The sequence below is a fragment of the Schistocerca nitens genome, chromosome 3 (genome assembly GCF_023898315.1).
Source record: "Schistocerca nitens isolate TAMUIC-IGC-003100 chromosome 3, iqSchNite1.1, whole genome shotgun sequence".
NCBI classification, from domain to species: Eukaryota; Metazoa; Arthropoda; class Insecta; order Orthoptera; family Acrididae; genus Schistocerca; species Schistocerca nitens.
This window is the reverse complement of record NC_064616.1, coordinates 916,867,736-916,893,755: the sequence shown is the minus strand read 5'-3', so window position 1 is coordinate 916,893,755 and position 26,020 is coordinate 916,867,736.

Sequence of the window (26,020 nt, the reverse complement as noted above, 5' to 3'; positions counted from 1 at the left end):
GCCACGTGTTGAAGACACTCATTCACCGAACACTCGAAAAGTCTTGCAGTTTCTGAAATGCTCGTGCAGAGCCTCCAGGCCATCTCAATCTGCCATCGGTCAGACTCAGATAGATGGTGAACCTTCTCTATTCTACACAGGGACAGCACGATCACTGTGCTGCACCGAGCGAGGTGGCGCAGTGGTTAGACACTGGACTCGCATTCGGGAGGACGGCGGTTCAATCCCGCGTCCGGCCATCCTGATTTAGGTTTTCCGTGATTTCCCTAAATCGCTCCAGGCAAATGCCGGGATGGTTCCTTTCAAAGGGCACGGCCGACTTCCTTCCCCGTCCTTCCCTAATCCGATGAGACCGATGACCTCGCTGTCTGGTCTCCTTCCCCAAACCAACCAACCAACCAACTGTGCTGCATGCGCAGTGCGTGTGCCTGACTAGCAGTCATTCCTCACCAGGCGACGCTGGTATCGCCTGGACGGGTTTATATCGATAGTAGGCCGGTGGTCAAAGTTCTGGCTGGTCAGTGTACGTATGTTCTTTAGGAATTTAAACAGCAATCGAAATACAATAAGTTTCCGAGGCGATAATATTGACTGTATGGGGACTCAGCCGAGAAATCAGATTCGTAACACCTACATAACACTTTACACTGTGTGAGAGAGCGCAAAATAACACCCATAGTGCTCCGTTCACGTGAAACGAATGGCTGTCGGTGAACATGTGTAATTCCTTGTTGTAGTAATTTTGCGAGACGTGTGTATGAGGAAGTAATTTTTTAACGCGCAACATACTCTCCTGCTCTTTTATTTTTCGCGACAGTAAATATCATTTCCTGATGCATAACGCTTCTCTCATATCATCTACCACAGAAAATCGTTGTTCTCGTTGACTGTCCCCGTAATAATGTCGCAACCGTATGCAAAAAGTTCAGCTCTTTTATTAATGAGGCCTAGAAAGGCTATCAGGCCGACGAGCAAATACTCGTAAAAAAGATCGGTCTAATAGGTGTTTTGTAGCCCAATTCTTTCGTGGATGGTGAAGTACATTCTGTTAAGATTCGTACAAATGAAATGGAACCTAACAAATGCCTTGGCTCCCCTCAGGCGCTTACTTATAGGTATTTTACAGTAGTTAATGTTTCCAGCACTAGTGTAACTGTGCAGCAGGGGATTTCTGAGCCTATTTATGAGTAACAGTTACATTTCTCTACGTTCATGTGAACTGCATCAGCAGTCACCGATTCTCCAAAGGTTTTCCTGCGATTCTCAACTGCCTTCTTATCAAATGGTTCAAATGGCTCTGAGCACTATGGGACTCAACTGCTGTGGTTATCAGTCCTCTAGAACTTAGAACTACTTAAACCTAACTAACCTAAGGACATCACACACATCCATGCCCGAGGCAGGATTCGAACCTGCGACCGTAGCAGTCGCACGGTTCCGGACTGCGCGCCTAGAACCGCGAGACCACCGCGGCCGGCTGCCTTCTTATCGCCACCTGCATTATGTGCGATCATCCTGTGTCTAAACAAATACCCAGCTGCACAGCACATGGTGGAGGGCACGTGGTAGCACTGTTAACGATATCCCTTCCATTCCACGCTCACGCGGTGATCTAGTAATTGTCTGTATACCTCTGTACATGTCCTAATCCCCTTTATGTTTTGCAAAATATGCAAGATTTTTTCTGTTACGTGTTCGAATGGGGTATACGATTAAAGCATCCACGCAGGTCAACCACAACCAATCATGTAACGCGATTTTTGTCAGTAGTATGGTTTTCCTGGAACCACATCTTTCGTGAATGATTTACATTTATCTCAGGCTGACATCTGCTTCCGTTTATTTAGGTCTGCTACTCCTAGGTGTTTTACGTTAACTGATGTTTCCAGTGATAGTGTGGAAGGTCTTTTTCTCTTATGTATGCATAATATGCTACATTCATTGCCAACTTCATGCAGGAATCACAGGAACCGACAAATTTCATGATTGTGGAATGAGTTTAACACTTTAGGAAAATAACGAAGGAATAGTTCAATGCTGGATGATTGCCCACTTATGATGTGGTGATTCTAATGACGACTTCATTACTGGAAATATTCTCGGTGTTTAGACAGACGAGTAATACAACAAATGTTAGAGCTGTTAATACTACATGCATACCAATAAGCTGTAGCTTACCGAGGCTGGGCCCATATTCTCTGGCATTGGCTGTGTCTTGTGATTGGTGTAGATCTGTCGGCTACTTTACTTTCAAGAACACCGTGAATTCATTGTCCCAGGAGGGGGAAACTTTATTGACACATTCCTGGGGTCAGATACATCACATGATCACACTGACAGAACCACAGGCACATAGACACAGGCAACAGAGCATGCACAATGTCGGCACTAGTACAGTGTATATCCACCTTTCGCAGCAATGCAGGCTGCTATTCTCCCATGGAGACGATCGTAGAGATGCTGGATGTAGTCCTGTGGAACGGCTTGCCATGCCATTTCCACCTGGCGCCTCAGTTGGACCAGCGTTCGTGCTGGACGTGCAGACCGCGTGAGACGACGCTTCATCCAGTCCCAAACATGCTCAATGGGGGACAGATCCGGAGATCTTGCTGGCCAGGGTAGATGACTTACACCTTCTAGAGCACGTTGGGTGGCATGGGATACATGCGGACGTGCATTGTCCTGTTGGAACAGCAAGTTCCCTTGCCGGTCTAGGAATGGTAGAACGATGGGTTCGATGACGGTTTGGATGTACCGTGCACTATTCAGTGTCCCCTCGACGATCACCAGTGGTGTACGGCCAGTGTAGGAGATCGCTCCCACACCATGATGCCGGGTGTTGGCCGTGTGTGCCTCGGTCGTATGCAGTCCTGATTGTGGCGCTCACCTGCACGGCGCCAAACACGCATACGACCATCATTGGCACCAAGGCAGAAGCGACTCTCATCGCTGAAGACGACACGTCTCCATTCGTCCCTCCATTCACACCTGTCGCGACACCACTGGAGGCGGGCTGCACGATGTTGGGGCGTGAGCGGAAGACGGCCTAACGGTGTGCGGGACCGTAGCCCAGCTTCATGGAGACGGTTGCGAATGGTCTTCGCCGATACCCCAGGAGCAACAGTGTCCCTAATTTGCTGGGAAGTGGCGGTGCGGTCCCCTACGGCACTGCGTAGGATCCTACGGTCTTGGCGTGCATCCGTGCGTCGCTGCGGTCCGGTCCCAGGTCGACGGGCACGTGCACCTTCCGCCGACCACTGGCGACAACATCGATGTACTGTGGAGACCTCACGCCCCACGTGTTGAGCAATTCGGCGGTACGTCCACCCGGCCTCCCGCATGCCCACTATACGCCCTCGCTCAAAGTCCGTCAACTGCACATACGGTTCACGTCCACGCTGTCGCGGCATGCTACCAGTGTTAAAGACTGCGATGGAGCTCCGTATGCCACGGCAAACTGGCTGACACTGACGGCGGCGGTGCACAAATGCTGCGCAGCTAGCGCCATTCGACGGCCAACACCGCGGTTCGTGGTGTGTCCGCTGTGCCGTGCGTGTGATCATTGCTTGTACAGCCCTCTCGCAGTGTCCGGAGCAAGTATGGTGGGTCTGACACACCGGTGTCAATGTGTTCTTTTTTCCATTTCCAGGAGTATATATATATATATATATATATATATATATATATATATATATATAGAGAGAGAGAGAGAGAGAGAGAGAGAGAAAGAGTATCTGCAGGGCAGAAGAATCCTTAGTATGTTTCAAGATGTGATTCAAGGCGCATGCTCTTCAATCCCCAGTCAGTCCTATTACTGACAAGAGTTGGTTGCAAACACAGAATCACAGACATGGCGATCTGTTTCCGTATACAATCAGAGGCATTATATCGGGTCCTTTCAACTGTGGAGAAGTGCATGCGATTATTAATCTTCTTCTTCATGAAAATGGCTTCAAATGTAAGAATGTGTATGTATGTTCCAAATCAGCAATAAAAGTATAAATTTCCAGTGCAACTATCTGAAAACTGTAATGATATTGGATATTTCGTGCTCTTAAGTGATGAGCCTGTAATGAAGTGCTACTGCATTCGATTTATATTTTTGACGATATTACTTGTAGTAAGCAAGATAATATGAAGGCATAATTTTCTATGGATCCTCATTATGGAACAGACAGTTTTTATCTATGCCGAACATAGAGCAAAATTCCGAAACAGTTAAAGACAATGCTTGCATAAGTATTTTCTTAAAAAAGACAAACGTAATTTGTGGTGCCGCGCGGGCTTAGCCGAGCGGTCTGGGGCGCTGCAGTCATGGACTGTGCGGCTGGTCCCGGCGGAGGTTCGAGTCCTCCCTCGGGCATGCCCTTAGGATAATTTAGGTTAAGTAGTGTGTAAGCTTAGGGACTGATGACCTTAGCAGTTAAGTCCCATAGGATTTCACACACATTTGAACATTTTTTGAACATAATTTGTGGCATGTATTCAGCGATCATGTTAACTCAAATATTATAACCAAACTCTCCGATCCCAAATGCCTTTGATTTGTCGCTTTTCGACGCTAAAATTCCCGTGTAATCGAATCAAATGTTTTCTTAATAGTGTTCAGTTTTTATTGTTACGTAATGACACATACAATCTAAGATCATTCCCTTCATTTGATTTAATGTTGTGCTTGAATGCCTTGTCTAACCAATTTTTACCATATGAGGTGCATAGAACTGTCTATCTACCCGTTAAACTCAAAGACTGCTACTACTGCGGTCATTCACGCCGCTTCTTTATGTTGGATATATGCCATAACATATAATTCTGTCTTCGCCGCAAACTGTTTACACAGATGTATCAGCTATAATTCACTCAATCAATTCGAATATAAAAATTTATTCTACGCTATCTTAGCACATTATTAAGCACAGTTTAGACTATTTTTTGATTGTAATTTTATTCAAACTGAACTTGCTTATTTTAAAGAAATCGCCTGTTATTTCGAAAGCGTAAGTTGGACGTGGAGTCTGTTAGTAATTTCCGGCACACACACAAATATTCCAGTGTATTGCTCACCTTAGTTATCCTTTAGATAACTTCGTTCCATCCAGAGAACGACAATATTCTTGTTAGAAGACTAATTGTGGTCTGGTATTAACTTACCGTATGGCAATCCCTCTGCAATAAATGTTATTCTGATATAAACAATCGCCAGCTCTTAAGAAGCGAAAGTTTATTTAATGTCTTTGAACTTTTCTTTGAAATTCTGAAGTAAAATATGTTATTTTTTGAGTTTAGTTGAAAACATGATGGATGCAGATTGTGCAGCTTAAGACTTAGCTCTGGGATCATCATATTTGAAAACATCAAGACTGAATAATTATTGGAAATAATTATTAAGGAACTCTACTTTAAAAAGTCAAGCAAATTAACCATTTATAAGCGAAAAGGCAAGCATAACAATTTCCAAAAGCGAAAATAACTTCATGAGCTAGTGAATATTTACTAACTCTTAACAACTGTGAAACAATGCGGCAAGAATCATATATGATATTCGAAATCGTGTATTCAACACAAAATATTAAATATCTTATTAATAATATTAATATTAAAAATAATATTCAGTTAGCCTAAATTGAGTTTAATAACGCGCTAGTAATGTGTAGAATATTTTAATATTGTAATTATGTTCTGCCAAGAATCGATGGAAAATTCAATCATTAAATATATAGTTATCAGGAAAGCAGGATACGTAAATGACTGTAGGTTAATGAATACAAGGACCTACTGAGAACATAAAACACTGTGTTCTTTAACTTTGAGCAACGAAAAAACTCTTGACTGTAATTTCCTCGTTCAATACTAGGAAAGTTGGTTATGACAAAGTTCTTGCTTTGAAATGTGTGGTGGCGTCGAAATCTGTGGTGGCAGTTTAACATATACCAGCTCTTCACACCTCTGACAATGTAGATTAACAAAGGCTGACCTTGATGCCTGTAGAAGCCATTGTCTGTACTGCAGCTATGGCTCAAATACTCCAACACATATGACAAGAAATTCTTTTAGTCCGCTACCCATAATTTCAAGGACGACTTCTAATGTATCCTCTCAATATCCACGCCACTATGTATTGGATTCGAGAAACTTTTCTGCATTTTATAAATTCACATCACTCGACACGGACACCACGTCCATGTCTGCTCTCGAAACTACCCTGTTTGCGACTCCTTTTGTTCTGTCCGCCACTCGACACTACCAGATCATCCAAAATACTGAGAAGTACAAAGCTCGTAGTGGATCCCCTCCCTGCGTTACTAAGTATTTTTCCCGGGTTCGATTCCCGGCGGGGTCAGGGATTTTCTCTGCCTCGTGATGGCTGGGTGTTGTGTGCTGTCCTTAGGTTAGTTATGTTTAAGTAGTTCTAAGTTCTAGGGGACTGATGACCATAGATGTTAAGTCCCATAGTGCTCAGAGCCATTTGAACCATTTTTACTAAGTATTTGAATTTGGACTTTCTTAACTACACAAGTGGAAAAAAAAATTGTGCATCTGGAAAGACGACGTCGATTTTGATCCGATGACGGCATATACCGCCTGGGGGTTAGCAGATGTACTGATAATAGTTCGGCGTCGTTCACCAAGACGTTGCATAATGGCATAACTACCAGTGCGCCATTTGTGCTTACCATTTAAAAGCCAATGCTCACGGCAAGAAGTCCGTGTGTGATGTCAACGTGCGAAGCAAGGAGGCAACCGAGCCACGGAGACGCACTCGTGCTTTCTACAGCCAGTTGAGCGAGTTTGAAAGGGGTCAAATTGTGACCTTCCGAGTGGCGGGGAGATTCTTTCGAAGAGTTACCGCACAAGTTGGACGTGCGGCGTCAGTTGTGCAACGATACAGGCATCACTGGTCACGTGAACATTCTCACACCCGTCGACTAGGTTCTGGACTTCCACATAGCACAAAAGCCCGACAGGACCGTCGTATCGTAAGGGCAGCAGTGTCAGATCGTACAGCATGTAAGCCCCGACATGTCAACAAGAACTGTTACGAACTAGTGGGACTACCGGCACGCACTGTAGCCCGTCTTCCAGCCACTCCACAGCATGGACGTGCACTGCTATACTGGTACCGTCAGATGATCACTTGGAAGATGGAATGGCGCGATGTGGTCTTCAGTGATGAAAGCAGATTTTTCCTGCACACAATTTATGGTCGTATATGCGTATGACGGAGACCTGGTGAGCACTGTCAGGCCTTCCGTTCTGCAGTGCGATAAGCTACAACTCTCGATCACCTTTGGTGTCTCTGGAGGGGATGCTAATCAGCGTACAGAATGTTGTTAGACCCATTGCCTTTCTTGCAACAGGAAGGTGATGCGTCGTTCCAACAGGATAATGCTCGCCCACACACTGCCCGTGGAACTCGACGTGCTCTGTAAGACGCGCAGCAACTTCCCTGTCTAGCATGACGCCTGGACTTGTCTTCAATTATGTATGCGATGGGACGAGAAGTGACTCGTGCGACTTGTCAGCCAACAGCTCGTGAACAGGTCGAGCAGGTGTGGAATACGTCTCCCAGGACAGTATTTGCCATCTGTACGATCGACTGGTTGCTGGAGTCAGCGCCTGCATCGTCGTCCGTGTAGGCTACACCACACACTAATATGGGTTTTTCAGCATGGCTCGATACCGTGTCCCTCAGTATCGCCTTTGCTACTGATCTGTAAATGAAATGATTTAGCCGGCCGGAGTGGCCGAGCGGTTCTAAGCGCTCCAGTCTGGAACCGTGCGACCGCTGCAGTCGCAGGTTCGAATCCTGCCTCGGGCATGGATGTGTGTGATGTCCCTAGGTTAGTTAGGTTTAAGTAGTTCTAAGTTCCAGGGGACTGATGACCACAGATGTTAAGTCCCATAGTGCTCAGAGTCATTTGAACCATTTGAAATGATTTCATTTGCTCCATATGCGCTGTTGCAACAATAAATCTTGAGTGAACTGGAAACCTCTGAAGGGGTGTACTATTTTTTTCTATCAGTGTGTGTTCCCTAGGAATATTACACCCATTTCCAGTATCATTTGCATACCCTTTCATAATATTACAATAATTATATAATACACATTAATGCTCATTCATTTAGTGGTCTCAAAGATGCAAAACATTTCTAGCAGTTAAGTATTAGTACTTCGATACGAGATGTTTGTCAAGAAAACGCCGTTTTCTTATGAGTGGCCGAGGGAGATATTTTAGATACACCGCCGCTCCGAATCGACACGGAAAGGTATCAGGGGGTGGCATAAAGAGCGTCGATGAAACTAGCCCTTCCCTTCGGGCATTGAATCCCACACATTTCTTTGTCGAAAGCGACAGTCTGCAGTGCAATGCGCAACAGGGCGACGTGCGACACGGCTGCCGCCCCCTGGGCGTTTCAGCCCTACTCTAAGGACCTCGTGAGCTGCAACCCCACTGAACGTTATCTGACCCGTTTCGAGTGTAGTGCGACAGCAACTTTTGCTCTGGTATTCAGGGTGGAACCGCTAGGGACCGTTCAAAACCATTCGGCGATTCGCCGATATCTGAACGTGATACGAAGCACAAAAGACGGTTTATGGTTTTTAAGCGCTCCTGCTTCGCGCCCTTCACGAAGCCTAAAAGTTTGCAATGTCTGATGAAAATACTAAAATGAAAGATTGGGATGTTGCATGTGGAGACACTGCATAGGATGAGAGATGGCCAAAAATTTATTTTGCAGGTTTGGAAACAGCCCATGTAATTATTGATTTGGATTTTTCACCACGAATTGGAACGTGGGGCCGGCCGGAGTGGCCGAGCGGTTCTAGGCGCTACAGTCTGGAGCCGTGCGACCGCTACGGTCGCAGGTTCGAATCCTGCCTCGGGCATGGATGTGTGTGATGTCCTTAGGTTGGTTAGGTTTACGTAGTTCTAAGTTCTAGGGGACTGATGACCTCAGAAGTTAAGTCCCATAGTGCTCAGAGCCATTTGAACCATTTTTGGAACATGGGAATAGACGGCAAGGGATCGTATTCTGCAGGAGAACTGAAAATCTTGGCCAAATAACAGAGCCAGTACTACTCCGAGAGCGCTGAGTGAGGAAATCAAAGCGCGCTCCAGGTTTGCGAGAGATAACGCCGCAACCTTATCTTTCCCAAGGCCGCGGCGAACGCTGGGAGTGTTTTATTACTGGCGCTCCTAAGACACACGCATTACTGCTTCGAATTATGATTTGTGCGTATCAAAAAAGTATTTTTCATCACAATTTTTTAGGCAAAGTTGTGTTGTGGAAAACTGAAGTCCAAATAATAGGTTTCCTCTTCAAAAGATTTAACATGCACGTCTGCAAAGAGATCGTGTTTCTCTAGGACAGAGAGATCCTCTTACTTCGGTAATATGTGCTGTAAACGAGAGCAAGATATGAAAAACTAAACTTGCTGACTAATGCTTACGAATCACATTTTTTCAGCTGAGTCAGCAGGGAGGCAAGGATATAAAAACAGGAAGTTTTCATTTGATGCTGAAGCTTCAGACAGACAGCACACTGTCATCATAACTGTCACTGTCTTTGGAAAAAATGTATGTACAACATGCACTGTTACTGATAAGAATCTGTGCATATATTTTGGTTATCCGTTACTTGCTGTAATACATGAAAGCAGGGATTCCGTGTTACAGAACTTGAATTTCGGCGACAGCTGGGGCGCAGTACGCACCGTAAAACTCATGGTGTTGGGGGAAGTCACCACCAAATTTCGAACCGCAGTGCTTGTTCCTCTGAACGACTGCAAGATGTATCTACCATCAAGGTTCTTAACCATCAATCCCTCCGAACTCTATTTCCTCAACAGCAGTAACGTGTGCGTAATATATCATGGAAGAGTGAATAACACGGATAAAGTCGATTTTCAGAATTTTTATACGTAATTGTTTGTGTCCATAAAAAATTCAGTTTCTATTCACAAAGTATTACACAGTGGAAGAATAGAGATACTAATATTAGATCTCTAAATGCCGGCCGCGGTGGTCTAGCGGTTCTGGCGCTGCAGTCCGGAACCGCGGGACTGCTACGGTCGCAGGTTCGAATCCTGCCTCGGGCATGGGTGTGTGTGATGTCCTTAGGTTAGTTAGGTTTAAGTAGTTCTAAGTTCTAGGGGACTTATGACCTAAGATGTTGAGTCCCATAGTGCTCAGAGCCATTTGAACCATTTTGATCTCTAAATCGACACATTTGTGACTACTTGTTATATTTGCGAGAGTATTTGGTTCTTACATGTAAAGTCACTGGTGATCTAAAAAGGTATTAGAGAAGTATATGGTTCAGAGAGTATCTTATCAATTCTTAACACTATGTTGCTTTTACAGGGTACAATACGTATGAATGTTTTGCAAAAACAGACATAATGTCTTATGGGATAACAGCAACCAGTGATTTTATAATGTTACTTAAAATCCGTCTTGATTGCAAATTTTTTACTCATATGACCGGTTTCGGTTCATTCAGAACCATCTTCAGATCAGTAAAAATAATGATACTAATTTACTATTTCACGGAAGCAAATCTTTTTCATCCTATCTAATCAACATCAAATGTACCAGAACGTACCTTTTATTTCAGTTACAGGAGTAACCTGTCCAAATCCAGCAACTTTCACATGCTACGTCACATAAAATTGGTTGGCAGAGTGCACGTCATTTATATTAATTATAACACTATTACCGACAGGTGGCGTCTGGTACATTTGTTACATTCCATTTGCACATACTGTGCTCAGTAGATCTTTTTTATATTAAAAATACTTAATTAAAATATGTAGATGTCAAGGTTAAAATCTGTACTTGACAAAATTAAAAAACAGTAAAATTATCATTTTTATACGATCTAAAAAGCATAGGGCGATTTATATATCTATGGTGCTGGTGTGAACTTGTTTTCCTGTACGATCTGCTTCGGTGGTTCCCGCAATTTCGGTGTTGTGCCGCGGTCCGTTCAGTCGTCTGATGTCCATCGCCGCGGACAAGAGGGCCGCACAGAAAGGCCCCGTCAACGACGCCAGGCGCTGCACGCGTCTTCCGGCTTCTCCACCGCGCACCATCTCTCATCCCTCGGCCTGGATCTCCACACGCAACAGTTGTCATCTTAGTAGGTCGTCATAAATGCTAAAATAGGCGTTATGATTGAATTCGCTTTGCTCGTTGAGGATTAAATCCGGATCTTTATTTTTGTGGGTGTATATTTCAATCTCTTCCAAAATGTTAAGAAACCGTCCTTATGAGCTCTATGCAGGATGTCTAAATTGTGTTCAATGTTCGTGACTGAGTGCTTTGTCGCAGCCATATGCGCCCCAAAAGCTGTTCTGTTTTGAGAGTAGGTGTGCTCCCTGAATCTGGTTTCAAAGTTCCTACCAGTCTGCCCTATATATTGTTTACAGCAGTCATTACATTTGATCTTATATACACCTGAATCCTGAAATTTATTCCTACTATTACATATTATATGCCGGAGCTTCAATTTTAACGTGTTATTTGTTCTGAACCCTATTTTAACGTCGGATTTACGAAAGCATCTTTCAATTTTGTCTGTAATTCTTCCATTGTAAGTAAGAGCTACATATTTTTTCTTGTTGTTCCTCTTAACTGCTACTTGACTTCCTTCTATTTGTTCCATTTGCCTCTTCTTTATCTTCCTATAAATATTCATCACCTGCTTACACGTATATCCGTTCGCTACGGCCACTTGTTTTAAAATACTTAACTCCTTTTCTACTTCCTGTTGGCTCAGTGGCAATCTTAGTAGCCTGTATACCATCGAAGTAAAATATGCCCATTTGTATCGCGGTGGATGACAAGAGCGCTCACTGATAACTAGATCTGTACACGTAGGTTTTCTGAATATGCAAAATTCATGCTTCCCATCTTTCTTTATTAGTGTTAAATCTAAGTAATCTGTACGGTTGTTTTCTTCAAATTCCATGGTGAATCTAATTTTCGGGTGTTGAGAGCTCATTTTTTGTGCTAAGTTTTCGATATCATTTTTATCTCCTTTGTATAATAAAATGGAGTCGTCAACATATCTCCTGTAATATACAATTTTCTCAGCGGTATTAGGATTTTCATCAAAGAATTTGTTTTCTAAGTGATTTACAAAAATGTCAGCCAGCGTCCCAGCTAAACTGTTCCCCATTGCCAGCCCGTCTTTCTGTTGATAAATTTTACCATTGAAAGTAAAGTAATTGAACGACAAGACTTGTTCCAACATTTCCACTAGTTCAATCACTTCCCCCCGTGCCAATTTACCATGAGTGAGGAGATTGGTCTTAATGATTTCAATCGTTTCTTTTACGGGAATGTTTGTGTACAGATAAAAATGATAATTTTACTGTTTTTTAATTTTGACAAGTACAGATTTTAACCTTGACATCTACATATTTTAATTAAGTATTTTTAATATAAAAAAAGATCTACTGAATACAGTATGTGCAAATGGAATGTAACAAATGTACCAGACGCCACCTGTCGGTAATAGTGTTATAATTAATATAAATGACGTGCACTCTGCCAACCAATTTTATGTGACGTAGCATGTGAAAGTTGCTGGATTTGGACAGGTTACTCCTGTAACTGAAATAAAAGGTACGTTCTGGTACATTTGATGTTGATTAGATAGGATGAAAAAGATTTGCTTCCGTGAAATAGTAAATTAGTATCATTATTTTTACAGATCTGAAGATGGTTCTGAATGAACCGAAACCGGTCATATGAGTAAAAAATTTGCAATCAAGACGGATTTTAAGTAACACGTATGAATGTGTTTTTGTTACACACAACTGCCACTGTTCCAGTATAAGAAACTGGTCAATTGCTACGTTACAGATATATTATTCATGTTGTACACAGTCTGCTCGCAGAGTCTCACTCAGTGCCGTTTCGATTTCATTAAGTCAGATACAGCACTGACAACGTATTTGTCTAATGGAGTTGTTTCGGTTTTCTACTCAAATTGCAAGAAACTACCATTTGCAACGTATGATATTGTAAAAAGAGTGGAAGAAGATATAGAATACTCATTAAATTCGCCTGTTTCCACTGTGTGTGACAGTATAAATTGTGAAAGTTCACTGTGAAAATTGTTTATATATGTTGTTATTTTTCGTTTCATTCCCTCGGCAACATATTCTTGCGATAAGATAATTTGACACAGGTCTCGGTATCTGTATGAAACAGAGAAGAAATAATTACTTTGCGTAAGGGAGATTACAGGTGTGTTTAAGGAGTACAGTATTTTTGACGTATGAAATACGGGGAGAAATGATTACTTTGAATGAGAGAAATCACAAGTGCGTTTAAGGAGTATAATTTTTGATGTATGAAATGCAGAGAGGTCACATGTTTTTAAGGACTACATTATTTGCGGTACACCATTTTACGTCTACGATAGATACCTTTGACCTTTTTCCATTTTAATATTATGCCAGAGGCATGGGTGAGTACGTGTACATAAGTATTGCATAACTTCAGCCTTGGCATAATTTCAGTATTATGTGAAAGATATGAGTAATGTAACTTGTCACCATTTTTATGCCGGAAATAATGAATATCTTTGAGTTTCAAGTGGAAGTTACATAATTTTTTACTGCATATCTGACAGCACTTTTACACATCATTTTAATACCACACTCTGATTGACTGTCATCTTGGATTTTTATTTTTGATTTTGTTAAGATGGGGGGGAGGGGGTGGGTTAAATATATCATTGGCACAATGGCGCTATTTCCATCTAAAACGTTTTGGTGGGTTGTTTCATTTTAATGGTGCAGTATGATTGGCTGGAGGTAGGGGGAGCGGGAGAGGGAGAGGGAGGGGATTTTGAAATTTATTTTGTTGATTGTTTGATTGATTTTTTTGTTGATGATGTCACTTATAAGGATGATGATGTCATGAGTTCAAGGTAAAGACCAAAGACAAATATCAAAAGGTCATTGACCTCTGTTCCTGAGTGTAGGCAACCCAGAGGTAAAAGATCATATCTGTCAAAGAACTAACGGCATGCAAACACTTTGCTCTATGCTGAAGATCAACTAGTTTTTGAAGAAAGTGAAAAGCAACCACAGAGGTCAGCATAACGGTTATCTCTTGAGCCATGCATCTTACTGAAAGGTTTTAGCGACTAAAACTAAGTTTATTGCTTTCCGATGAAAGGAACCAGTGGGATCAAAAATTTGTATCGATGATAAAACATTTCTCGTTCCCAGTGCCCCCGTTGAGACATAAACCAAGAAGTGCAAGGATTTAAAAAATAAAAGAAACACCTATCAGAGAATGTATGTCACAATTGCAAGGACACTCGTGGGGAAAGCGAGGGAAGAGACGCAAGCGAAAATTTATAAGGTAATGATAGTTCCAACGTTGTGGTACGGTGCAGAAAGAAGGAGCTCAGGCAACTAGAAATATCAGAAATAAAGCTACAACTGAAAAGTACAAAAATCAGGAACAGCTATATAAGGGCAGAATTAGGAGTAGAATCTACAACAGAAAATAGAGAACGTCTACATAACTGCAGAGTTACACGAGAAACGTATGATAGACTAAATCAGTAACGTCCACACGAGGGCATAACTAGATGAGAAATCTATAATGCAGGAAGCTGACAAAACGAAAATGAACAGGGGGAACAAGTTTCGCAACTGTAGGTCACAAGGCTCCCGGAGCAAGCTTTGCGTGAAAAACGTCTGAGAGAAGATTACAAGGCAGATGGAGGACAAGGTAGTGGAACTGGAATTGGCTTATCTTGAACTATGTCTACAAAGCCAGAAGCAAAACGTCGACATGTGGCTGAAGAAAAGTCGCTGCTGAACAAAGAACTGGAACGCGCTCCAAGACTACGGGTATGTTTTACGCCAGGCTAAATTTAGTGCAAATTTCCAGAATATCGAACTCACAATTTCTAATGAAGTTTGTTTTTATGACGCAGCTAGTGCACATAAAATATGACAGCTGTAGTCAGTTTTTGTGGCTAGCGTGCATGAATTTGCAGGTTCTTGTGGCCAATGTTACGGATTCAAATCTCTACCTTGCGCAAGAAGGCTGGAGATTGTGTCCGTGTTAAATATAACCAGTAAGCATCTGAAAAAGACCGCGAGGAAGTGCCTAGCACTGAATGAGCTATCTATTTTGAGCTTCCAAAATAAAACGACAGCCGGAATGTGACTTATAGATAAACAACGGCGGACCAGGTGACAACTGGAGGCTTATTCATTTCGCTGCCAAGTTGGCAGCGTCGCCTCGCCTCGCGCTTTTTTCGTTTATTTGTCTGTAGCGACGCAGCCTGTGCTGCCAGCCTACCGCCATTAACTTTCGGATCCACCTCTCCATTTACTCACACAAAATGGGAATGTGCAGTACGATCAGCGCGATGGACGGAGAAAACCAGGTTGATTCGGCGTTTCTAGAATCTCAAAGAGTTTCTGATTCAGTATCACACCGATGCCTTCTAAAGGAAATACGATCCTATGCGATTCTAATCAGGTATACAACCGACCCAAAATTTGCCGTTGACAGAGCGTGTTATCCTGGATGGAGAACCACCTACAGATACTGAAGTAAGTTATTATCTGGTGTGCCGCAGACGAGTGCAATAGGACTGTTTATGATCACTTTGTACATTGAAGACGTTGTTAGTGGCAATCTCAGATTTTCGCAGATCATCTCAATATCTATGGAGTAATTCTGTTCAGCGAAAAGAGTAGTAATATCTAGTTAGATCCTGAAAAAATATCAGCTGGGTGCTAAGACAGTAACTTGTTCTTAATGCAGAAAAATGCTAGGTGGCACACTTCACGAAACATAAAAGCGTGACGTCGCTCGACTACCAGATTAATGAATTATAACTAGAGTAAGTAGTTCATATAAACATCTGGGAGTAACAATGTGAAGAAGTACGAAGTGGAATGACTATACTGGCTCAGTTCTAGGTAAAAGAAAATGAAACACTACGATATCACTGACGTCGATTTGCTTAAGTACAGAAACTTGGGGTCTCTCACTCATAGTGCGCTAGACAACCCCAAAGCACATTCGCTTTGCCTGGAGGAAACGCCACTGTAGATTGTGATAACTGCAGTAAATACTCGAAGTATGCGACATTGACTTGATGGCATAATCAAGCCGTCGAACCACGGAGCAGTGGCCATTGGGTAGTGTTTCATTGCTTGATCTCTGACCTCTTCTGCAGCAAGAGCAATTGGAGCTACGAGTTCTCCTGGCGTGTTTACAGGACTTTGATGCACAAGAGCATTCACGTGGTTCCAAAAATAAAAATCAAGTGGCGTGAGATCTGGGGATCTTGCAGGCCAGTCAACAGGTCCATTACGTCCAATCAAGCGTCCAGGGTATTGTCTATCCAAGAATTTTCTCACTCGATTTGTGAAATTGGGAGGTGCCCTATCATAATGGAAGAACATTCGTCTTCTAGTTTGAAGTGGCTTATCTTCGAGAAGGCCAGGAAGTAAGTGTTCTAGCAATATGCGGTAAACACGACGAGTTACACGGTGTGGAAGAATGTAAGGCCCCACCACTTGGTTGTCAATAATTCCAGCCCAAACATTAACTGAAAATCGTTCCTGAAAATGTTGAGCAGCCGTACCTCGAGGATTTTCACGAGATCATACATAGGAGTTGCGACTGTTGAACATCCCTTCACGGGTGAAAGTCGATTCTTCAGTCCGCAAAGCAGTGTTTCCGAAGGCGAGAGTTAATATTCTTTGCTGCAAAAACCATACGGCAAAGTCGTTCCGAATAGGAAAATCAGTGGGTGGATGGCCCTTTCGCTTACACAACTTGTAGGAATGACGATGATGATCGCGCAGAGTTCTGCAAACACTGCTAGAACTAGTATTTAGAGCATGAGCAGCGGAGCGAATGCTATCTGCAGGATTGTTGTCCAACATTTGTAGTATTCGTTCCTCGAAACCAGGATTGCGCACACTCCGTGACCGACCTCGAGCATAGAAATCTCCCTCCAACGTGTCCCTTTCACGGAGACAACGATCCATAGCAGTAAATACTCTCTGATTTGTTGTTCGTCTGTTTGGATAGCGTTCTGCATACTAACACCTTGCTCCTTCCGTAGTTTCTGCAGCACCAAAGGTCAAGTGCATGTCTGCAAGTTCATTTCAATTGAAACGTTCCATGTCCTACGCATTAAAACACAGAGTAAACAATCTTTTGACATCTACAAGTGCATACCATTGTTCCATAACACACTACCTTATCTCTGGGACAACACTTGATGACGAATTACGTTGAGGTGGAAGCGAAGTACACAAACGACAGCTGACTTCAGGTGCACAGCACCGAAGGAGGACAAAGGGAATTAGTATAGAGTTTTCTCGCTATGGCGCGGGTACCAATGAAAACAAATGACACTAGACATCCATTCTTACGGATACGTACCGCCGGTTACCGCACCACCAGGCGGACCTACGACTTTTGAGGTCGCCTACCGTCGTAAACATGCGTCACCGACCCCATGTTCGTGTACTGAAAATGATTGCCTATATTCAACCTATCATCCCACAAAAATTCTGTGCTTATTTCTGAAACACCTGGTATACTGTGTTCGAACTTTATGAATTACCTAGAAGAGAACGGTCTATTGACACATAGTCAACGCGGATCCCGAAAATATCGTACTTGTGAAACACAATTAGCTCTTTATTTGCACGAAGTAATGAGTTATATCGACACATGGTCCTAAATTGCTTCCATATTTCCAGATTTCCAGGATTCTTTTGACACCGTTCCTCACGAGGAACTTCTAATCAAATTGCGTGCCCATGGAGCGTCGTGTCAATTGTGGGATTGGATGCGTGGTTTGCTGTCAGAAATAATCGACGGCAAGTCATTGAGTAAAACAGAAGTGATACCTTGCGTTTTCCAAGGAAGTGTTACAGGCCTTCTGCTGTTTCTAATATATACGTTGCGGTTTGTAGGGTCCGAGATATAGTTGCTGGCATCCGCGTGTTACCTATGTTACAGAAGCTGCAGTTGGTCAGTATTCCGAACATTATTCCTACCTGATACATACATCTTGTATCTTTAGCCTGTATACAAAACTGTGACAGCCGTAGTTGGATATTATTCTCTGTTATCAATATACGAGAAAGTACAAATGGATGTCATCGTTACCGCGCGACCACTACGGTCGCAAGTTCGAATCCTGCCTCGGGCATGGATGTGTGCGATGTCCTGTGTGTTAAGTCTCATAGTGCTCAGAGCCATTTGAACCATTTTTTGATGTCACCGTTATTAGGTGCTTATGGCTCCGTAAACATAAAGCTGTATTTAAAATAACTAAAGTTAGCATTCTACCTTCGCCGTAATCCATGTGTGCTTTAGTGTACACAAGAGTTGGCTTTGGAAGTCGGCAATGTGTGTTGAGAGTTTTCTTCTGGGTTGACGTTCAGAAAAAGAGGAACAAATGATCTAGCAGACACTTTTGTAGACTCTCTCTGGCTTGATGGGGAAATCAGAATCGCTATTGGATGCTGAAGAAAAGTGGTGAGGTAAGCGATAAGAGCAAAAAAATCCTTGTACATTTACACATAGAAAATCGAAATTATGCAAAATATGGAAATGTGAAAGAATATGACAAAAAGGGAAAATACATGTAAAATATGGAAAAATCCAGATACACAATGGGAATACAGGATACCTGTATTTAAATACAGAGACTAAACGAAATTTGCGGCATAAACTGTAGGACTTAAATGTAGATATATAGGAGAGGGATGACACCGCGCGTATAAATAGATAAAAAGAATTATACTGACGGAGTAATTCGAGTTCGCGGTAGGTGGTGTGGGACTTTAATGTGACACTAGGTAGAGGAGAGAGATGACATCACATATATGTGTTTTAAAGATAGAAATCCGGGACTTTCTAGAGCCATAGCGTGCATTCATTGTATTTTTCCTTCGTTTCGTCTGTACATTTTTCCCTATTGTTTTTTTTCGTTGACACTTGTTTAAGTTTCATGTTTTTGGTTCTGCTTTTGAACATTATTCTGTCCTCAATTTCTCCTTCTGAAATTTTCAACTGTTGCATGTCTTCTGGCGTTTCTTTCTCCAGCTGGTCTTTAATTTTCTTGCATTTACGATATTAAAAATTCTCTTAGTGACTCTATTTCATCCACCCTATTATAGGTGTCTTAGAGCTGTAGGAGTGTTTTCCTAAATTTATCTGTGATGGCTGTGTGTCCGTAGAGTTCGTTTGTAGGTCGTCCGACCCAAGTTCCGTCTCGGAGAACAGCACCGTAGATTTTTCTAAGAATTCCTCGTTATTGTTTCTCCATGTCATGAATTTTTGTCATCCCTCTAATTACTATGGTGTCTGCGTGCAAAGGTTTTGGTTAAAAAAACCGTGTTGTAGTGTCGTTGTTTTGCATTATTAGATATTGCTCTTCTGTTGTAGTGATTCCATGCCAGTTTGTTCACCTTTTTCAGTTTGAATATTCTTCCTGTGCTGGATACTGTATTCAGTCATGTTAGTTGAATGTTTTCTCCTATGCACTTGAAGTGAGCGACCTGTGAGACTTTTCCGTATTGTAACTTCGATGGGAATTTACGGTTTATTTGGTGTCCATACACTAAGTTTTTTATAGGAAATTTGGAGTCCGGTGTTACAGGAGGTTTCAATTAGTTTATCTCGTTAAAACAGCCAGGTCACCTGCAAAGCCCAAGCATTTCACAGTGACTGATTTTCCTTGCTCTTTTCCGATTTGAATACTTTTGACGTGCTTTCTCCATTCCAATACGATGTTGAACAAGAGTGGCGAAAAGCCGTCTGCTTGTCGGACTCCCATGTGAATTTCAAATGTGATTGAAATTTCTCCCATTACCATTATTTTCACTTTTGTATTGATTTCCGATAAAGTTTCGTAGATGATGGCTCTGGTCGTTCTATCGACTTCTAAATCTTCTAGGCTATCAAACAGCGTTTATCTCTCAACAGAATAGCAAGCTTCTTTGAAATCCACAAAGGTGACGGCATTTTGCCAGTTACTGGAAGAAGGTAATTGTTCTAATCTGCTTAGTCTCCTTTCTTACGCAGCAGGTGTATAAGACGCTTCTCCATTGTTTTGGGATTTTTCTCTGTTTTCCAGACTTCTGATATTATTCTATGAATTTTTGGTGTTATGTTTCTGTGGATAAGTTCCCATAATTCTGCAATAATTCCATATTCGCCAGGTGCCGTAATGTTTCATAATGGTTTGATTATTTTCACTAGTTCTTCGTGTGAGGGTGGCAGCATATCAAGATTCGGTGCTTGTTTTCCAAATCAGAGTTGTTCACATGGGTCTTCGCATATGACGAGTGTACTGCAATATTTGGCTAGAAATGTACAGTTATTTTTTGTATTAATTTTCAGGGATCTGTTAGGTCATTGGAAACATAGGCTATCTCTGAAGGTCTTTTAAAAATTGCAGGGGTTATTCTTCGTAAAGTCTTCTTCTATTTCGTTCAGTTTCTTATTATTGTAGTTGCGTTTTTCTACTCGAATAATTTTAGAAACCTTTTTCCCCACCAGTAAGAATTCTTGTTACGTTTGTATGTTTTATGACAAGTGAAATTATTGTATACTTTAGTTCTATAATCGATAGTTTGATTGCATGTGATGTTTCACCGCCAGTGTTTTCTCCTTTTCAGATATTGACCTGCTTTTATTATTTGCTTCAATTTCTCCACGAGTTTAGACCAGTTTGTAGTATCCACCCTACGGATTTTTCAATGATTTTCTTCTTGTTGGGTTCCAGGTATTTTGGATCAGTCCGGAAACTTTGGGTTAGTCTTCTAGGTTTTCTGTTGGGCTGAAATTTTACTTTAATTGGGAGTATATGGTGGTCTGAAGCGACGAATCCTCTCCTGGTTTTTACATTGACAACTTCTTTGGTGTTCCTCCTGGAGATAGCAGTATGGTCACTTTAGAATTCTCTGAGTGTTTTCAGATTCTGCATGCGTTTCTGGAATTTTGTTCACATAATTTTGAGATAAAAATTTTGGCAGAAGCTTATGAGGTGTTCATCATTTTTATGGGTCCTGTTGTGAGTTGTGCACACTACACTGATTCTCTTGCTTTTCTTTTTTTTCCTTTCCTTTCCCTTCCCTAACTACCCACTGAAGTCAGCTAGTAGTATCTTGATTTAGGAATTTTGTTCGTCATTTCTTCCAGAATTTCTCAGAAGTATTCCCTCACCCGTAGATCTTTTTGTTGTAGTCTTTTGTTGATGTGTGCACCTTAATCAGTGTGCACACCTCGTTTCCCGAGTTTATTGAGAGTGTTGAGAGTTTTTCTGAAGGTGACGTAAAGACAATGACTAAATGTGTGAAGCACATGTGAATCGAAAACCTGTGGTAAATACACTCCTAGAAATTGAAATAAGAACACCGTGAATTCATTGTCCCAGGAAGGGGAAACTTTATTGACACATTCCTGCGGTCAGATACATCACATGATCACACTGACAGAACCAAAGGCACATAGACACAGGCAACAGAGCATGCACAATGTCGGCACTAGTACAGTGTATATCCACCTTTCGCAGCAATGCAGGCTGCTATTCTCCCATGAAGACGATCGTAGAGATGCTGGATGTAGTCCTGTGGAACGGCTTGCCATGCCATTTCCACCTGGCGCCTCAGTTGGACCAGCGTTCGTGCTGGACGTGCAGACCGCGTGAGACGACGCTTCATCCAGTCCCAAACATGCTCAATGGGGGACAGATCCGGAGATCTTGCTGGCCAGGGTAGTTGACTTACACCTTCTAGAGCACGTTGGGTGGCACGGGATACATGCGGACGTGCATTGTCCTGTTGGAACAGCAAGTTCCCTTGCCGATCTAGGAATGGTAGAACGATGGGTTCGATGACGGTTTGGATGTACCGTGCACTATTCAGTGTCCCCTCGACGATCACCAGTGGTGTACGGCCAGTGTAGGAGATCGCTCCCCACACCATGATGCCGGGTGTTGGCCCTGTGTGCCTCGGTCGTATGCAGTCCTGATTGTGGCGCTCACCTGCACGGCGCCAAACACGCATACGACCATCATTGGCACCAAGGCAGAAGCGACTCTCATCGCTGAAGACGACACGTCTCCATTCGTCCCTCCATTCACGCCTGTCGCGACACCACTGGAGGCGGGCTGCACGATGTTTGGGCGTGAGCGGAAGACGGCCTAACGGTGTGCGGGACCGTAGCCCAGCTTCATGGAGACGGTTGCGAATGGTCCTCGCCGATACCCCAGGAGCAACAGTGTCCCTAATTTGCTGGGAAGTGGCGGTGCGGTCCCCTACGGCACTGCGTAGGATCCTACGGTCTTGGCGTGCATCTGTGCGTCGCTGCGGTCCGGTCCCAGGTCGACGGGCACGTGCACCTTCCGCCGACCACTGGCGACAACATCGATGTACTGTGGAGACCTCACGCCCCACGTGTTGAGCAATTCGGCGGTACGTCCACCCGGCCTCCCGCATGCCCACTATACGCCCTCGCTCAAAGTCCGTCAACTGCACATACGGTTCACGTCCACGCTGTCGCGGCATGCTACCAGTGTTAAAGACTGCGATGGAGCTCCGTATGCCACGGCAAACTGGCTGACACTGACGGCGGCGGTGCACAAATGCTGCGCAGCTAGCGCCACTCGACGGCCAACACCGCGGTTCCTGGTGTGTCCGCTGTGCCGTGCGTGTGATCATTGCTTGTACAGCCCTCTCGCAGTGTCCGGAGCAAGTATGGTGGGTCTGAAACACCGGTGTCAATGTGTTCTTTTTTCCATTTCCAGGAGTGTAGTTTTGGTACTGTGCTGACATGCACTGCAGATTTGCGTTATAGAACCTGTAACTCTCAGGAGCAAAGTAATTTTCATCTGCAAACCGGGCTTCTTCCAATTTGAGAATTTTATTGCTGGATCTGTCAAGCGTATTCGTTAAGTGTTTCAGTTTCCATGGTTTCAATACAATGTTTACGTTCAGTGTGCCTATGAAAAGTTGTTGTTTTGTTCGAAGTGGTTTTGAGAAGCTCCGGTCCTTCTCCACGTGGCGTGTGAGGTACCCCAGAAACCATATGACCATAACGGTATTCCAGCTTATAGACTGGACCTGGGGAAGTAGAATTCTGTCCTGTTGTTCTGATATTGTTGCTTCATGTCGAAGATTGTTTTTTGGTAAGACTTAATTGTTGAGACTTAATTGCTCCACCATCTGGAAGAGGGTGCAACCAGCGTCTGGCGGCAGTGGTCATCGTGGCAACAGATCCTGAGCCGGTTATCTAGGGAGTCGCATATGATCACGGGGCTTCACGTTGCATTTTTTGCTTGTTTTATATAAAGTGCATGTCTATCCTATTCCGACCTTATGTCAGAGAGCTGAGGTAATTTGTTTACTGTGTAAATATAGCGACATCACGTGTGTGTACAAATTTGGAATTTTTTTGAAGTTGCTTACAAGTCTGCTATAACCCTGTAATGTCTGGCTAATCTAAGGCAACCCTATAGCGACGTCATTTTTTAACGCAGTGTGACGGCATTTTTAATAGCAGTTTTGGTGGCGGTAGGCTGGGCTAATTGTTTACAGTGTAAGTTAGCGATGGTTTGTGCATGGACTTTTTCCCCCGTTATTTACATGTCTAACTCCTCTAAAGCGGTCTTTTAGTGACGCCATTGTTTTTAGTGCGAGTTCCTCCAGGGGCGAGTTCCTCGTAGGATTGGTATGTATTTGTTGCGCTGTGATTATTGTTTAACGTGGGATATGGGTGTATGGAGAAGAAATAAAAACTTTGAGGTTCGCCGATGACATTGTAATTCTGTCAGAGACAGCAAAGGACTTGGAAGAGCAATTGGTCAGTGTCTTGAAAGGAGGGTATAAGACGAACACCAACAAAAGCAAAACGAGGATAATGGAATGTAGTCGAATTAAGTCGGGTGATGCTGAGGGAATTGGATTAGGAAATGAGACACTTAAAGTAGTAAAGGAGTTTTGCTATTTGGGGAGCAAAATAACTGATGATGGTCGAAGTAGAGAGGATATAAAATGTAGACTGGCAATGGCAAGGAAAGCGTTTCTGAAGAAGAGAAATTTGTTAACATCGAGTATTGATTTAAGTGTCAGGAAGTCGTTTCTTAAAGTATTTGTATGGAGTGTAGCCATGTATGGAAGTGAAACATGGACGATAAATAGTTTGGACAAGAAGAGAATAGAAGCTTTCGAAATGTGGTGCTACAGAAGAACGCTGAAGATTAGATGGGTAGATCACATAACTAATGAGGAGGTACTGAATAGAATTGGGGAGCAGAGGAGTTTGTGGCTCAACTTGACTAGAAGAAGGGATCGGTTGGTAAGACATGTTCTGAGGCATCAAGGGATCACCAATTTAGTACTGGAGGGCAGCGTGGAGGGTAAAAATCGTAGGGGGAGACCAAGAGATGAATACACTAAGCAGATTCAGAAGGATGTAGGCTGCAGTAGGTACTGGGAGATGAAGAAGCTTGCACAGGACAGAGTAGCATGGAGAGCTGCATCAAACCAGTCTCAGGACTGAAGACCACAACAACAACAATGGGTGTATTTGTTAAAAATCGCACTGTGCTAATTTTTAATCTTGGATATCGGTGTGTTTATTTGAATACCTTAGTGTGGTAGCAGTCTAGCATTTGAAGTCTTGTATTTGCGATTGTCTTCTTTAAATGTGGGTATGTGGGCTAAGTTGGCAACATTATAGCAAATAAACCAAAACTGTAAATAGCTAAAGAAGGTGACCATACTTTGGTGAGTTGCCATACGCTGGAGTACTTATAAAAATGTCAATTTTTAACACACTATGAATGACTAAACTCGGGCAATTGCAATAATAATAAAAGGGGCAGGGGGACTTGATTTAAGTCACCCTATTGTCGTGTAGAGGCTCTGAGCACTATGGGACTTAACATCTATGGTCATCAGTCCCCTAGAACTTAGAACTATTTAAACCTAACTAACCTAAGGACAGCACACAACAAAAAAATGGTTCAAATGGCTCTGAGCACTATGGGACTTAACTGCTGAGGTCATTAGTCCCCTAGAACTTAGAACTAGTTAAACCTAACTAACCTAAGGACATCACAAACATCCATGCCCGAGGCAGGATTCGAACCTGCGACCGTAGCGGTCTCGCGGTTCCAGACTGCAGCGCCTTTAACCGCACGGCCACTTCGGCCGGCTAGCACACAACACCCAGTCGTCACGTCGTGTAGAGAGAATAGGGGGGAGTGGGAGGGTAACCTTCAGTTTCGAACCATTTTTTGGTCACAAAATTACTTGAGAGACGTGGGCGAACTTGTGACGTTTATAGGGTATATCCTGATCTTAACTATAGCACACACAATAGTCTCACAGGCGAGAGCAGTGACCTCGAGACATAATCGTTATCTGTCTTAGAATCCCCACCCATATCCTACTTGTGTGTGGGTGTGGGTGTGGGGGGGGGGGGGGGGGGGACGCTCTCGACTCTACGTCCAGAACATCATTCCATCGTTTGTTATCTGCTGAAGAGGGCGCCTTTCGAAATACCTAACGAAAAGTTAGTTTGAACCACGTAGATATGTTAAACAATCTATTTTTTCTGTGTATACTTCATCCTAGATTTGACTTGCCGATAAGATTGAAAAAATATGCATTGTAGATGTTTCGGAGGCCTGTAATTGAGTAGGTTTTTAATTCTAAGGTTTGCCAATGTAACAAGTGCCTTCATGTCGGTTAGTGACGTCGCCGTGTCTCCGACAATATTTTAGGTTCACGTCTATCTTCAGTGTACATTACACTTTATTTGTGAGAAGTGGTCATAGTATTCATTTCCTGTTTACTTTCAGTGTCAGCGACATCAGCTGCAGTTCAAGCAGTCTGAGAGAATCGTCCGATGACTAACCAGCGACGCAGCAGTGGCGTGTGAGCGAACCGCATTTGCTTGCAGTCTGTTGCACTGGTCTTTTTCCAGTG